Source organism: Mesoplodon bidens, assembly GCF_964165515.1.
Source record: "Mesoplodon bidens genome assembly, chromosome: 8".
Lineage (NCBI taxonomy): Eukaryota > Metazoa > Chordata > Mammalia > Artiodactyla > Ziphiidae > Mesoplodon > Mesoplodon bidens.
This window is the reverse complement of record NC_138165.1, coordinates 113,618,331-113,635,108: the sequence shown is the minus strand read 5'-3', so window position 1 is coordinate 113,635,108 and position 16,778 is coordinate 113,618,331. Positions and strand designations below refer to the sequence as shown.

The following is a 16,778-nucleotide window of genomic DNA, read 5'->3' as shown; positions in this document are numbered from 1 at the left end:
CCCTTTTTACCATGTACAAGCCATGTGTTTTGGTTGAAATGGCCCAGCTGTGTGGGTGGACCCTGATTGGCTATAGCTAATAGACATATTCCATTCCCTTGGCCCCTTGACTATAGTTATTGGGCCTCTGATGGGCTCAGAACCCAATTGATGCCAGTGAGATACAAAAATAATTCATGGGGCAAAGAAGCTCCTACTTCCTTGGGAACTACCAGAAGATATAATTACTGGCATTTATAACACTTCTTTTTTCAATACCAGGCAAGGATAATATTATATCATTGTGCACTTGTATTCTTTGTGTGCTCTTTCCTTGTCTTTATCAGACTTGCAAGAGTTAATTGCTGTTTAATTGCTTTTCTCAGAGAAACTGATTTTGGTTTCAGTTGACCACACCAGCTGTATTTTGTTAGTTTTTGTTTTCTATTTCACCGTTCTTCGTTTATTTATTCCATGTACTTTCTTTGATTTTCTTTTTCCATCTTGATTTGAATGCTGATTAGCTCATTTATCTTCATTTCTTCTTATAATAAAATTTACAAGGTTGATTCATCCTCAGAGTATAGCTTTGGTAGCATCGTATATGCCCTGATAGTGCTCTTTGATCTTTTTCTTTTTTTACACCTTTTTGTTAGGAAAATCTTCAAACATATCCCAAAATAGGAGAGAATATTGATATTTCATATACCTGTCACCCAACTTTAAGAGTTGTCAGCATTTTGCCATTTTTATCTTGCCTTGCTTGTTCCGCACTTGTCATACTTTTAATTTTGAGTTTGAGTATTTTAAAGCAAATATCACATTTCATGTCACTTGTAAATACTTTAGCATGTATCTTCAGTAGATGAGGGCTTTAAAGAAATTTTACCTAGCAAAATTAACTATATTTTGTTAATATCATCCAGTATCTATTCTGTGTTCAGTTTTCTCCAAATGTCATAAAATATGTCTTTACACTTGGTTGGTTTGAGACAAAGAAAACCCAAAGAAAGTGTCCACACTGCATTAAAAATCTAAATAGGGCTTCCCTGGTGGCACAGTGGTTGAGAGTCCGCCTACCAATGCAGGGGACACGGGTTCGTGCCCCGGTCCGGGAAGATCCCACATGCCGCGGAACAGCTGGGCCTGTGAGCCATGGCCGCTGAGCCTGCGCGTCCGGAGCCTGTGCTCCACAACGGGAGAGGCCACAGCAGTGAGAGGCCCGCGTATCACAAAAAAAAAAAACTAAACAATTTTAAAATCTGTAACAATCCCATTTCTTGTTTTCAAAAAATGCCGCTTGTTTATGAAAGCAACAGGGCCATTTGTGCTGTGGATTTTCCCACATTCTGCATTTGGTTGATTGTATTGTTGTGGTGGCATGCGGTATATTCCTCTGATCCTCATATTTTCTGTAAACTGGTAGCTAGGTTTAGATGCTTAATTGGTTTGGGGGTGGTTGCTTGTTTTGGGTTTGGGGTTTTTTGTTTGTTTGTTTTGGCAAAGCTGGTGTAGGGAGGGTGTCAAGAACACATCACAGATTGTGCTGTGTACTTCATATTGCATTATACCAGGAGGTGTAATGTCTGGCTGTCTTTCTCTTCGTTATGTTACAAGTAATCAGTGAATGAAGTGGCTGAAGGCTGATTCTGTCCCTTATTATAAAGTTTTTTATCAACCAGTTATCTAAGGGGCTTAATAGCCATTTTGCTTATATTCACTGTTTCATTGGTGTGTTAGTTTCCTATTGCTGGTGTAACAAATTACCACAAACTTGGCTGAAACCAGTCTCACTGGGGTTAAGTCAGGGTGTCACCAGGGCTTCCTTCTGGAAGCTTTAGGGGAGAATCCATTTCTTGGCTTTCCCAGCTTCTTGAAGCCGCCTGCATTCCTTGAGGCCCTTTCCTTCATCTTTAAAGCACATGATTTTAAGGATACTTACTACATTTAGGTCCCACCTGTATAATCCAAGATAGTCTTCCCGTCACAATATTCTTAATTCATTTGTAACATTCACAGGTTCCAGGGCTAAGTACCTGGATATCTTTGGGGGCCGTGATTTAGCCTACAGTTGGCAGTGGCAAAATGAGGATTTTTCTGGTTCTGTTTCTACATTTATTTGTTGGCATTTTTACATGAAGAAAGTTTCCCTGATCAATTCTGGTTCCTCTAAAATACAATTCCTCCTGAAGAGAAAGGAGAAATGATTTCTTTGCTTTATTCATATTTAGAATATGTTTGGACTAGCAACTTCCAAAGCAACAGTGCTTTTTTTTTTTTTTTTGCGGTACGCGGGCCTCTCACTGCTGTGGCCTCTTCCGCTGTGGAGCACAGGCTCTGGACGCACAGACTCAGCGGCCATGGCTCACGGGCCCAGCCGCTCCGCGGCACGCGGGATCCTCCCGGACCGGGGCACGAACCCGTGTCCCCTGCATCGGCAGGCGGACCCCCAACCACTGCGCCACCAGGGAAGCTCCAACAATGCATTTTTGTTGCTTTTCCCCCCCTAGTATTATAAACTTGTAGATGTGTATGTAATTGTGTTTCAACCCACTGAAGCCAATTTTTGATGCTTATATTGTTCCCCTAAGTTGGCTTCTGTGTTCTTTGGACGCGACCCCATTAGTCTGTGACTCCTTCCTTGCTCTTTGCCACAGCGAGGTGTCCCATCTTGTGACCTGGACTCAGCCATTTGTCCAAGGAGCCTGGTTCCTTTTACTGGGGAATGGTGTTGATTGCCACAGTCTGTGTGCTCAGGGTGCCCGGTGCCACTGCATTGCTTCTCATAGCAGACAGGCCTAGGAACCGATCATGAGCATAGATATTTCCAATTCAAATAAAAATCTACATGGTTTTTACTAATGCTGAAAATTGTTTTTTAAGGATATTAACCTTATCCTACAACATAAAATATTTTTAGCGTAATAGTAACTAATGTTATTAGATTATATCCCACTTGGAATATACTGTCAAGTTACTGTGGTTTTTTTTTTTTTTTTTTTTTTTTTTTTTGCGGTACGCGGGCCTCTCACTGTTGTGGCCTCTCCCGTTGCGGAGCACAGGCTCCGGACGCGCAGGCTCAGCGGCCATGGCTCACGGGCCCAGCCGCTCCGCGGCATGTGGGATCTTCCCGGACCGGGGCACGAACCCGTGTCCCCTGCATCGGCAGGCGGACTCTCAACCACTGCGCCACCAGGGAAGCCCAAGTTACTGTGTTATAAAGTTATGTTTTTCTCTGATGGTTGCGCCACTGTTGTGACATTGTTATTTAGGTCCATTTCAATTTTTTTTAGTAAAAGTGTTTAAGATGTATAATAAACATACAGAGAACTATGCAAATCCTTAGTGACAATTCATTGAGCCATAAATGTTAACTGAACCCAACCATATAAACACCATTAAGACAGAGAAGCAGGACATACTTGTTCTTAGAGTTTGTTCTTCTCTGATTTATATGGTTCTAAAGGCAGAGGGAATCAGTGGTATATTCACATGAGTTTGCGTCCATCCCTGTTCCTCCTCCCTTTTCTTCTCCCAGTGTTGCCTCCCATTGTTTCTTCTTGCAAATACGAGCAGACATAGGTACACTGGTGTTTCCGACACCTTCTTGGAGTTAGGTAGCTTACTCTGCACCTCTTGCCTCCTTCGCCCTTTCTCACTAACCTCGTCCCTAGAGACCATGCGTAACAGTGCATGGAGATCTTGCCATGCATGCCTCTTATGCTGCCTGTTATTTTGTTGCATGGACTTAGCATGGTTTATTCAGTCAGTCTCCTCCTTAGGGAATTTGTGGTTATTTCCAGACTTCATCAGCTTTTTATTTCTCACTTTTTCTGCTCTTGCATTTCCACAATTCTTTCTTCACACAGTAGCTATAGTTCATCCCAAATGGGTGCTTCGTGTCTGCTTGGAGTTGGCCTCTGTGCGTTCACCTTAGTCTGGCACCACCATGCTGATGAGGGCCCTGCTGCCCACCTGCTTCCCATCCTTGGCTCCCTGTGGAGCCAGAGATAGGTGTCTTTCTCTTCCTCCCCTCTTTGGTTGTTACCGGTTTTCTAGTAGGAGGGTTAACAGTTTTTTCTTGCCCTGTCCAGCCTTCTCTGTTGACAGATGAAACCTCTAAGGTCCTGCACCCCAGATGCTCTAACAGCATGGTGGTCTACCCTGAGTCCTGGATCTCAGGTGTTTGACTCAGGACAGAGATTAAATATCTCTGCTTTGGTCTGTACCTTGTATTTTGTTTTGTTTTTGTTTAATGCTTAATTTTTTTAATTAATTATTTATTTATTTGGCTGTGCCGGGTCTTAGTTGTGGCACTCGGGGGATCTCCCTTGTCGCGTGCGGGATCTTCATTGTGGTGTGTGGGATCTTTAGTTGCGGCATGTGAACTCTTAGTTGAGGCATGCCTGTGGGATCCAGTTCCCTGACCAGAGCTCAAACCTGGGCCCCCTGCATTGGGGGCATGGAGACTTAACCACTGGGCCACCAGGGAAGTCCCCATACATTGTACTTTGTATTACTATGCCTTTATGTTGAATTAGTTCTTTGAGGGATTGGGGACAGATGTATCATTAAGGGTTTCTAGGAGGTCTTCAAATCCCAAAGTGAGGTTTACTCCCTAGAGTAGACTCAGAAAGATAGTACTGGAAGAGATGATGGAATCCCATCTCCTCGTCTGACAAACGAGGCAACAGGTCATTTGAAGATGTGTGATGTGCCCAGTGTCACCAAGCAGATGGCACTTGAGTGCCCACGGAGGCTTAACACCCTGCAGAGGAGAAAGTCCAGAGACTTGATGTTTCTGATGTTTGTTTCTTCCTTTGTAGAAAAACATTTCATTTCTATTTGGATGGGACTGGTTCTAATTCTTAAGTATCCACCCATAGCTTTAGCTAGCTTTGTATCCATTGCAAAGTTTTCTATAAACACGAGCTAAAAGCTCATTCTAGCTCCTGGAACTTTTCTATGTGAATTGTAGGAAGAAAAAACACTTTCAAGTATATTACCTAGGTCAAACTTCGAATTATTTTGTTTCTTGTAGTTTAATTGTAGGACTGAGGGGGAGAGACAGCCAGAGCCCTCCTCCGTGGCCGTTCCATCCCGTCCTTCTCTTCCCAGAAGCACCCTCCAGGTTGAGGCAGGAGGGTGGGCCTCCAAGCCTGTGTGTGGAGGTGCTGCTCTGAAGCATGGTGTTCAGAGACCTCACGGGTGCACTTCCCTAGAAGCAGTGGTTGGTTTCTTTAAGGACACAAAGACTTGTCGAGGCGGAGACCTAAGGAGTCATCTAATCCCGACGGTCACCCAGTGGGGAGCACGGTTGCCCAGTGGGGAGCACATAACCACCAGGTGGGAAGTGCTCTGCCTAGGTTTCCAGGGCGCGGGTCCAGCGAGGTGTGCTCCCTCGGGGACCTTTGTCTTTGTGCTGAGGTGAAAGGTGTCTGTACTCGTTCCTAGTTGTGCTGTTGGCTGCTGGCAGAGATCGGCCTTCTGTGCTGCCCTCCAGACACTTAGGGACAGCTCGCAGGTGCCTTCCGATTCCCAAGGGCTTAATGGGTTAACGTAAAGCCTCATCCTCCACAAAGAAATTCACCACAAAAAAGCTCACTTCAGACTTCTTGCTGGTAACATGGTCTAATAAAACAGAAAAGAACATCCTTGTGACTCAGGCTTCCACTCATTTATAGTAGCTAGTGCCACGTAATAGCACCTTTGTTTCCCTCCAAGTGGAAGTATCTTTGTTGAAAAAGTGAGGCGCTTCATATAATACAGCTTCTCCCCCTGCCCCCACTCCCCATATACACTCTTGGGAACACTCAGCATATGTCCATCCATTATGTGTGTACCTGTTAAAACACACTTTTTTTGGTAAGTGGTATATGGAATATATGCTTTTATGTGTGCTCACCTACCAACTTAACAGTAAAATTGCTGACTTTTTGAGTCAGTAAGTGCAGTCCCCCCCCCTTTACCGTGGCACTGATAACTTCTCAGTACCCGACTCTGTGCTCCTATTCTTTCTCCTATTCACAGAACTCTGTGTTCTCAGTGGCCTGAGTGTCCTTCCAGAGTTATTTTTGCATAGACAAACGTGTCTCTAACACCACGGGTTACGTATTGGTATAACATAGAGCTGCCCCTTTATTGACAACGGATACTGGGTATGTGGTGTAGTTGGGGACGTTTGCTCATTCACCAATCATTTGATGCAGGGCTGTGGGTACTTGAGTGTCCGCTGACTGTATCCTACATAATCTCTTCTTGCATAAACCAAGCTCATATAATACGCCATCTAGGACATTCACCATCAGATCAAGAATTTAAGACACTTAATAAAGCAGTTAGAACGCAGGATTCCTTGAGGGTTTTAAGGTTTTTTTTCACCTGACATTTTTTTTTAAAGCAAACTGGCTTTGTTGAGAATTTCAATGTGGTAAGCTTAGTGTTCACAGAAACATTTCTCTTCACTTTTATTTCCTTATTTTTTAAATTAATTAATTTATTTATTTTTGGCTGCGTTGGGTCTTAGTTGCTGCACGGGCCTTGCGCGGGCTTTCTCTCATTGGAGTTGAGCTGGGACTACTCTTCATTGGGGTGCGTGGGCTTCTCATTGCGGTGGCCTCTCATTGCAGAGCACGGGCTCTAGGCGAGCGGGCTTCAGTAGCTGTGGCTCGCGGGCTTCAGTAGTTGTGGCTCGCAAGCTGTAGAGCACAGGCTCAGTAGTTGTGGCGTATGGACTTAGTTGCTCCATGGTATGTGGGATCTTCCCGGACCAGGGATCGAACCCGTGTCCCCTGCACTGGCAGGCGGATTCTTAACCACTGCGCCACCAGGGAAGCCCAAAATTTGTATTTTAAATCACAGTGTGTAATCAGATTGCTCCTCAGAAAGGTCACTCAGTTATTATTCTTCCAGCCACACCAGTATGCTCACACCGTTTCTGTCCTCATACTTTATTTTTGCCAATTTGAGAGGTGAAATGTAGAGTCTCATCCTACCTTCAAATCTATTTTTTTGTACAAATTAAATGTTTCCTGAATTTCCATGGAAGATTTTTGTATCTTTTGCCGGTTTTTTTTTGTTGTTGTTGTTTTTTAATGGGTTGTTAGAGTGCTTGGAAATACTGTAAACTACACTTGGCCACTTCTTTCTCAGATCTTTGAGACTATACCCTCTACCATGTGCCCCTGGGTGTTTGTGGTAGAGGAGATACTTTCGTGACTAAGACAAGTACCCATTTTGTATTTTTTCCCCTGCTCTAAATTTATTCATTATAAACAGGAGATTTGTAAAAAATGACTTGAGATTTTCTTCCTTTAAGACTGTTTTATAAAGTTTATTAATAAAAACTTTTTGTCAGGGGCTTCCCTGGTGGCGCAGTGGTTGGGAGTCCGCCTGCCGATGCAGGGGACACGGGTTCGTGCCCCTGTCCCGGAAGATCCCACATGCCGTGGAGCGGCTGGGCCCGCGAGCCATGGCCGCGGAGCCTGTGTGTCCGGAGCCTGTGCTCCGCAACGGGAGAGGCCACAGCAGTGAGAGGCCCGCGTACAGCAAAAAAAAAAAAGAAAAAAAAAAAAAAAAAAAACTTTTTGTCAGGTTATATTCCTTTCTGCTTTGATTTGGAAAACCGACTATAGCACTGCTGTTCAATAAGAGCTACATGTATAATTTAAAATTTTCTAGTTTCCATCTTAAAAATGTAAAAAGAAACAAGTGAAATTTAAGTTTGATAATATATTTTTTAACCTAATCCAAGATGTTATCATTTCCACATGTAATCAACATAAAATCATTAATAAGATGTTTTACATTGTGTTTGTTATACTAAGTCTTCAAAACCCATGTGTATTTTAGCCTTACAGTCTATATATCAGTTCTAACTAGCCACGTCTCGAGTGTCCATAGACACACATCGCCAGGACATATTGGCCAGCATGGCTCTATAGAGTGGTTTCATTTCATTTCTGTGGAAATCCATTCACTTACTCTTTTGAACCTAACCTTTGTCCCATCTGCTTTTTAAAAAGAGTTATAAGATGTATTTATCTGACACTTGTTCTTGATTTAGGCTCTAAATAAATATTATTCTTTACTCATCTGTGAAAAATATTGCTGATTATTTCAGTATTTGTAAAATTAACGTGCTAGAGTATTCATTTAGTGGAACGTGGTGATGTGTTCACTTAGTGGAATTAAACACTAATATCCCCAAACAGTGGGATAGCTACTATAGAGCAGATTATCTTCCTTGATCTTTTTAACAATTTACAAAGGCCTCAGAAGTTGATAGAGGTGGGAAACCTAGAAAGCCAGAGCATAAACAACCAGCCAGGGTGACCCAAGTAGTATCTGGCAAGATTCTGAACGTAGGTGTCCTGACGACAGGTGTGGTGTTAATTACAGTCTCTTCTCACTAGAGACACCTGTCATGACTTAGCTAAAACTTAGTTGTTACCTATTTTCACGTTATGGAGAAATACATGTCATTGAAGAAAATTCTAAGTTACCCTTTCTGTCACTTCCTAAAAAGAAGTGACACTGATAGAATTAGTGGAGAAAGAATAAAGCCAGGTAAAGGAAAACATGGACCACAGCTATTTGTTTCTCTCTCATCTGAACTTGTACTACTGTACTTGGGGGAACAAAGCTGCTGAGTTGAACATACATATGGTAACAAACACCACCTCTGAGCCAGAGAAAGGAACCTGGTGTTTAGGTGTTCAGTATTAGAATGCACTGCAGGTCAACTTGGGCCAACACTACAGTTTATATTTATAGCTACATATAAATAAGCTTAATCACAGAAGGAGTTTACTAGTATATTTCAGCTCTCAAGAAGGACGAAGGCATACTCTTTGCCCATACCTGAACACCACACTCAGTGTGGGAGAGCAGACTGTGCTCCACACCCCCGTCCCTTAGCACCAGTCTCCCACAGGGTGGCAGGGCTGCCGAGGGAGTATCAGACCTGAACGCTCCCGCAGCCCCAGCGATGCCCCCTGGCCCACTGCTCTCCTGACCCCCATCAACGTGACCCTGCTTGGAGGGGTTCCTGTCAGGTAGGTAGGTAAAGCAAAGAGGGTAAGTAGCCTAGGTTACACACCTCAGTTTGTCTGTCCATGTTCATCTGTTGACAGGTTGTTTACAGTTGTTGGCTGTGATGTGGTTCTTGTATATGATTCTCTCACTCGTGTGGGAGAGCTTTCTCCTGTAGTATATATATCTAGAAGTGAGGGGGTTCGCTCACAGTATTTGCATCTCAAGCCTTAATTGGCCTCGTGAGTGGTGTGAGGTAAAGACTTAGGTTTTTCTCATGTAAATAATCAGTTTTCCCGGAGGCATTGATTGTGTAGTCCATGCTCGAGGTCACCTCTAATGAAAGTCTGTCTGTTATGTCCACATCTGGGCTTTCTCACCTGCTCCATTGTCCTGTGCCCCTGCTTCTGCACAAGCACACAGTGCCTGAATTACTGCAGCTGAAAATCTTGGATTGGGGAGGGCACATCCTCCCCACCTTGTTTTCCTCAGAGTTGTCTGTGGCCCTTGATCTTCTGTATAAAAGTTGTTGTATACATATAAATTATATATTAAATATTTTGTATAGATGTATATAGAAATATTGTATAAATGAAAATTGTATAAAATCGTATAAAATGTGGTTATAAAATTATACACACGTGCATGCCTCTCTTGGGATTTAAGTTGCCTTTGCATTGAATTTCTAGTCTAAGAGAATTGCAGTCTGTATGATTAAGTCTTCCTATATAGGTGAACATGGCATTTCTCCATTTATTTTGGTCTTTTCTGTATTTTGACAAAGGTTTTTACAATGCTCTCCATAAATTCTACTTTCCCATTAATTTATTTCCAATAGTTGCTGGTGTTCTGGAACATAATTAATTTTGCGTGCTGGTCTTGTTTCCAAAAAACTTACGAACTCTTTAATTAGTTCTAATAGTGTATTTATAGATTCTCCTGGATCTTGTACTTGGACAGTTATATTGTCTGTGAACACTGGCAGTTTTGCTTCCAATCTTCATACCTTCCATTTTCCTGCCTTACTGCCCTGGTTAGAATCTTTAGCGTAGGTTTGAACAGAAAATGCTCAGTGCAACCTGCCTTCCTCACGATCCCAATATGAATGCTTCTAGTGAGGACTCTTGGTAGGTGCCCATCATCGAGTTGGGGAATGTGTCCTTGTAATCCTGTTTTATCAGGAGTGGGTAAACTATACCAGATGCTTCATTTGGATGTTTTTGGAGATCAAATCATCTTGCTCCAGTGCTAATAATGTGGTGAGTTACTTTAGTTTTCTGATATTGTACCACCTTGCATAACTGGATTAAACTTGACTTTATCATTATATATTACATATTTGTTTTTACATCTCTGGATCAGTTTACTAGATTATTTTAGGCTTTTGCTTTTAAGTACCTAGATGAAATTCACATATTCTTTTCTCCTGCTACCCTTGTCTGGGAGGTATTAAATTTCCCTGGCTTTAAGTGAGTTGGAAAGACAATCTCTTGGGGCTTCCTTACAAAACCATCTGGGCCTGCCTTTTTGTTGAGATTTTTATATTTGTTTCTTCAAATATTGGAGAGTGTTGGTTATTTAAACTTTCCATTTCTAACAGGCTCAGTTTGGGTAACTTTTCTAGAAATTGCCTATTTCATCTAAGTTTTTGATAATACTTTTCTCAGTAGAATTCTTGTATGATATTTCAAAGTCTCTATTTTAGTTATAGTTTTTGACCCGCTTTGAATTCTTAGTATTGCCTATTTTTACCTATTCTATTTTTTTCATTGATCATTTTTGCCAGAGATCTAACTAGTCTTTTTAGATTTAGCTCAGTTTATTTTCTGTGGTATATGTCTTTTACTTCATTGATTTCTTATCTTTATTTCTATTTTCTTTAGTTTTATTCTGTGGTTTTTCTAATTTTAGAAGAGGGTGACTAGCTAATTTTTACATTTTCCTCTTCACTAATATGATGGCTAAGATTATAGATTTGTCTCAAGTAACACTCTGGCTTCATTCCACAAGTTTGGATATATAATTGCTTTATTCTAAATATTTTCAGATTTCTTCTTTGACCCATGAGTTATTTAGGAGCAAGTTTTAAACTTTCCAGGATTTTTAAAATTTTAACTTGACTTCTAATTAATTGTGTTATGATCACAGAATGTTTATTAATTTTTTGTCATTTGTTGGAAAAAAATTTGGGGGGGGCCTTAGCTCCTGACCAATTTTTGTAAAAGTTCAATGTATACTTGAAAAGAATGTGCTTTCTAATCACTGGGCAAAGGATTATATAAGTCCAATAAAGTGGGTTTTAATTGCATTGCTTTAAGATTCTGTGCATTTTTAATCTCCGTAATCTATGTTACCAAGAGTTGAGTCAGTCTTCCCCTGTAATCTTGGCTATATAAATTTCTAGTAACCTTCAGTTTTTATTTATACATTGTGTAGCTACGTTATTAGTTACTATACATACATGATCAGAGTTAATTGAATTTTTTATTCTTGACCTTCTTTGTTCTTAATAATGCTTCTTATCCTGCAGTCTATTTTATCGGAAAATAATATAGATAGCCCAGCTTTAATTTGGTTAGTAGTTGTCTGGAGTACTTTTTCTATCCCTTTACTTTCAATGTTTATGTCACATGGTTTGGTATTCTTAAATAGCTTATAGCTGGATTTTGTAACTGGCTAGTTAGTGTATTAACATTAGATTATTGCCACATTTGGATCCATTTCTTCCATTGTATTTTGTGCTTTATTTGCCTTTTAAATTGCTTTTCTTTTACTTCTTTTGCTTCCTATTTTCTTTTTTTCTCTTTTATTTAATAATTAGTAATACAGGGCTTCCCTGTTGGCGCAGTGGTTGAGAGTCCGCCTGCCGATGCAGGGGACACGGGTTCGTGCCCCGGTCCGGGAAGATCCCACATGCCGCGGAGCGGCTGGGCTCGTGAGCCATGGCCGCTAAGCCTGCGCGTCCGGAGCCTGTGCTCCGCAACGGGAGAGGCCACAAAGAATCCGCCTGCCAATGCAGGGGACGTGGGTTCCAGCCCAAGTCTGGGAAGATCCCACATGCCGCGGAGCAACTAAGCCCGCGTGCCACAACTACTGAAGCCCGCGTGCTACAACTGCTGAAGCCTGCATGCCTAGAGCCCATGCTCCGCAACAAGAGAAGCCACCGCAATGAGGAGCCTGTGCACTGCAACGAAGAGTAGCCCCTGCTCGCCACAACTGAAGAAAGCCCGCGCGCAGCAACAAAGACCCAATGCAGCCAAAAATAAATAAAGAATGTTATTTTTTTTTAGAAGATAAAGAATTCAAAATTGACAGTTACTTCCTTCAGCGTGATTTATAGGTGTTATTTCATTGTCCTCTGGGAGGCATTGTGCTGTGACGTGGTCTCCCCTCAGTCTCATGGTATTCCTTTATAGGTAACCTGTCTTTTCTCTCTAGTTGCTTTTAAGGTCTACTCTTGTCTTGGTCGTTTCTGAGGTTTCACTGTTCTGCACCAAAACGCAGATTAAATTATCCACCTGGCCACCTGTTCTGTCTCTTTTAAGGAGGGGAGGGAAATGTAATATCTCTACATTCTAAAATTTTCTCCATTATTTTTCCAATATTTCTTCTCTGTTCTTTTTTTTTCTTTTTAATATTTATTTGTTTGGCTGCGCTGGGTCTTAGTTGCAGTACGCGAGATCTTTTAGTTGCGGCACTCGAACTTTTAGTTGTGGCATGCATGCAGGATCTAGTTTCCTAACCAGGGATCAAACCCAGGCCCCCTGCATTGGGAGCATGGAGTCTTAGCCACTGGACCACCAGGGAAGTCCCTCTTCTCTATTCTTTGTATTTGCCTCCTGTGGACTGCCTATTAGACATGTGTTGGACTTTCTCTTCCTTGTATCTGAGGTTCTTAACCTCTCTAATTTGTTCCATCTCTTGATTTTTTTTAAATTGTAAACTTTATGTCTTATGTCTCTAGTCGCTTTAAATTTTTTTTTAATAGCCTCTGATAGTTCTGTCACCTGGAGTTCTTAATTCTAATCGTCTTTCAGCCTTAGTTTTTGCACTTTGGACTTTAAGCTTCTCTACAGTGTTCGTAGATCTGTGGGTGTCCTTTGCAGCCTGGTGTGAGGTTCATTCCCTCCCAGGTGGGGTTGCTTTCTGTTTTGTTAATTTCTAGGTTTGGGCTAGGCCTTGGACAAATGGGGCTGTAGGAATTTGAGCCCTAAACCTTTATTGAACCTTAATTAAACTAGTGCGTGGTTGCTAGTGCTCTAGAGGGATTTCCATCCCCCAGCACTGGCCAGTGGGGAAGCGTCCTGTAGTCTCTCTATGCTAGTGGGCCAGAACCTACCTTCTCTTGAGGGTTAGTTTTTGGGGGGATCATGACTTTAAGTGTGTGGGGGGGATATCTCTGTTCTAACCTTTTACCTTGAGGAGCCCCAAAGCTTCTCCCCTGTCCCCTTGAACACTGAAACCCCAAATGTCACATACTGATGTTCACCTTTTGAGGCAGCCGTAAGGGGTTTGCACATTATCTTGTATGAATATTGCTGGACCCAGATATCTCAAAATTTGCCTCTGCAGACTGTTAGTTTCAATATAGTAAAGCTTGCTGGGAAGGAAAGCCGGTTGTAACTATCAGCACAAAAGCATCCTGAGATGGTTGGTAGCACAAACTTAACATTTGATTTTATAATATCTTTTGTTAATTATATGTTGTTGTTGTTGTTGTTTTACAGTTTTTTTTTTTAATTTATTTATTTTTGGCTGTGTTGGGTCTTTGTTGTGGTGCGCCGGCTTCTCATTGCGGTGGTTTCTCTTGTTGAGGAGCACAGGCTCTAGGCGCGCGGGCTTCACTAGTTGCAGTGCGCGGGCTCAGTAGTTGTGGCGCACGGGCTTAGTTGCTCCGCGGCATGTGGGATCTTCCCGAACCAGGGCTCGAACCTGTGTCCCCTGCATTGGCGGGCGGATTCTTAACCACTGTGTCACCAGGGAAGCCCTAATTATATGCTTTTAACCATCTCTTTTGAGGCATCCTGTGCACCAGGTACTCTGTGAGCTTCTCCTGTGGTGGCTTCCTAGCTTCCTTGGAAGTTCCTTGACAGTGGACCTGCCTACTTTTTCTGAATCCCTCCCCTCTTCCTCCCTTCTCAGACCCCTCTGTAGTGCTGAGCCCTCAAAAACAAAAAATAACAAAACGCACTTGTCGGAGTTGCTGGTTGGTTAATCCGCATGGAAAGACTGCCTCCAAACTGCAGTGATAACATAGGAAGGGATGCTTACAGAGATTCTTCCAAGTCGAAGGAGGTGCCACCTGCCCAGGTACCATCCTGGTGGCTTACGGTACAACTTTGATGACAGTACCCTCGGCTCCATGGTTTCTTCCCCCAGTGACGTCAGAAGTGCTGTCGTATTGTGTCAGCTGTGACGGGCTTCTCCCCAGCCTTCACCTTGTACATACAGTTGCCTACTTGACATCCCCACCTGGCCATCCAGTGGGCATGTCAGGCGGCACATCCAAGTTTTTGCATCACACTTGCCCTTACCAATCTAGGCTTCCTTCAGTCTCTCCATCTCAGGGAGGGCAGCCAGGAACCTCCCTGCCGTTCTTTTTTTTAAATGTTTGTTTTTTTGTTTTTTCTTATTAGTCTCCCTGCTGTTCTTGACTTCTGTCATTCCCCGTGTCCAGTGACTAAGAAACTTCTGGTGCTACTGTCGGAATCTGTCCACTTGGTGCATCTGCCATTGCCAACCACAATGGAAAGCAATTGTCACCTTTAGACTGAACAACTGCTGTGGCCCTGCCCTGCCCCCCTCTCCATTGTGTACATACTTTGACAGTGTTCCACTGAAAGGAATACCCAGGTCCTGCCTTCTCCCCCTCAACTACCCCCCCACCCCCCGCCCAGCTTCCCATCATCCTGAGCAACACGTGTATCATGGCCGCAGGCCAGCTGACCTGGCCCTGGGGGTCCTCTCTACCCTGACCTAGCCTTCCCAGTCCTGCCAGGGCCCTGACTCATGCCCTGTCCCCAGTGTGTGGTGCACTCCTGTATGTCATGTAGGATTCTACTCATGGGCTGCTTCATCAGAGGTGCACATCCCTCCACTAGGCCTGTACCCTTATATATAAAAAAAAAGATAGAAACCGAGGCCCTTGTCACACATTACACAAGGAACGCAGACCTGGCCATTCTCACCCACCAGGGTGGATGCCCCGTGAAGGCAGGGGCTCTGTTCTGATCCTCTTGTTTGTTTAGGCTATGAGGCTGCAGACACAGCTGTAGGAGTGGAGTCCTTAAAAGAGGGGTCTGCAGTTTTTAAGGGAATTAAACTGGTAGCCAAGGAGTAGCGTAGGGATGTTTTATAGACGTGAAGCACACAAGGAGCCGAACCACGGACGAGTGCGCCAGTGGAAACCTGTGCTCCGAACTCTGGGGGCATGGGATGTGTTTCCATGCGAGTTTATTAGGCCAGCTTGTCCAGCTATTGGAAGTTGTAGATGGTTGGGGCCAGCAGTTAATTTCCTTTGTGTTGTACCTCGAGGTGTCTTGTTTCTTTTTTGGGTGGGGAGGCGGTATTGGGGACCTCAGTGCTAGAGCTGCAGTCCCTCCCGCCTTCGCTTTATGAAGGTGGAGACTGATTTCCCAACTCCCTGACACCCCCCCCACCCCCCCAGTAAAAGGCTCCCGAGCCCCCGGGGAGTTGGGTGCTGTAGGAGCAGCGGGCGGGCGGGGGCGCGGCGTTGGCCGGCGGGCGGGGCGGCCGTGGTCTGACGTGTCCGGGCGGGATTGGAGCCTCCGCCCTTTATAGCCGCGGGGGCCCGGGCGCCGGCCTGGAGGGAGCCAGCCTAGAGGGAGCGAGCGAGCGAAGGTCCCGGCTTCTTCCGCTGCGAGCGGACGGACGGACGGACGGACGGGCGGGCGCACCGCGGGGTGAGCAGGCCGGGGCGGGCGGCGCGGGCCGGGTTGCCGGGCGGGGGGCAGCGCGGGGAAGTTGGGGCGCCGGGCTGCCGACGTGGAGCCCTGGGCGGGGGGAGGGTGCCGGGGCCGCCTTTTGCCCCAGCGCCCCCAAGCCGATACCCTCCCAACCAGCACAGCCACCTCCCCCCGCGGGCGCCCCCCTGACCGGTCGGGGGTGGGGGGGCGGCTACGTGTCACCACTGCGCATGGGCCGCGGCGCTGGCACGGGAAGAGTGAGAAACTTTCCCGAGTCCCGCGGCGCCGGCTCTGCGCTGCCCACCGCCCCGCCGAGCAGCCCCCAAACCCCAGTCCGGGTCCAGCTCCCTCCGCGCGCCCGCCGCTTGGCGTTGGGGGGGGGCCGACCTGGGCCCAGGTCGGTGACGTTGGCGGCCGGGCCCTGCCCCCTCCCCCTCTTGCCCCGGCAGGGGCGCCCCTCCCCCCCAGCTCGGCCGGCCGGAGGGGGCAGGGGCGGGGGCCTGTCCCACAGGGCATCCTAGGCGGTGGGGCCGGACAGGACGGCGGCACGGGGCCCGGGCAGGCCGGGCCTCACCTCCACTTGCTGCCGCCTGCGTGGTCGGCCGGGCCCTGCTGCCCTCCTCGGGGCTGGAGCGCAACTTGGATGTGCCCCAGGGTCCGCGGACGAAAAATGCATTACGGAAAAGTACCGAATTTGGATGAAAGGCGGGGAGGCCCAGCGCGTTGCTGCCCCTTTAAGCCTTTCCCCGCCCGCGGGCTCGCGTGGCCTGTGGGAGGGCCTTGCTGAGGTGGCATCTGCGAAAGTTCCTCCTGCAGGATGGGTGCCGACTTCCAGAACTT

The 16,778-nt window shown here is 45.2% G+C and overlaps 1 protein-coding gene across 3 annotated transcripts in view; it reads left to right on the top strand.

Annotated features, from left to right (window-relative positions):
- The window catches only part of HDLBP (high density lipoprotein binding protein), a 68,242-nt gene that overhangs the window by 15,882 nt on the left and 35,582 nt on the right, over positions 1-16,778 (top strand). The window contains exon 1 of one of the 3 annotated variants that reach the window (XM_081242482.1): positions 15,817-15,935. The exons of the other annotated variants lie outside the window; for them this stretch is intronic. The gene's annotated coding sequence lies outside the window, so the exon portion shown is untranslated. Of the gene's footprint in view, positions 1-15,816; positions 15,936-16,778 lie in introns of those variants that run through there. 3 annotated transcript variants of the gene reach the window in all.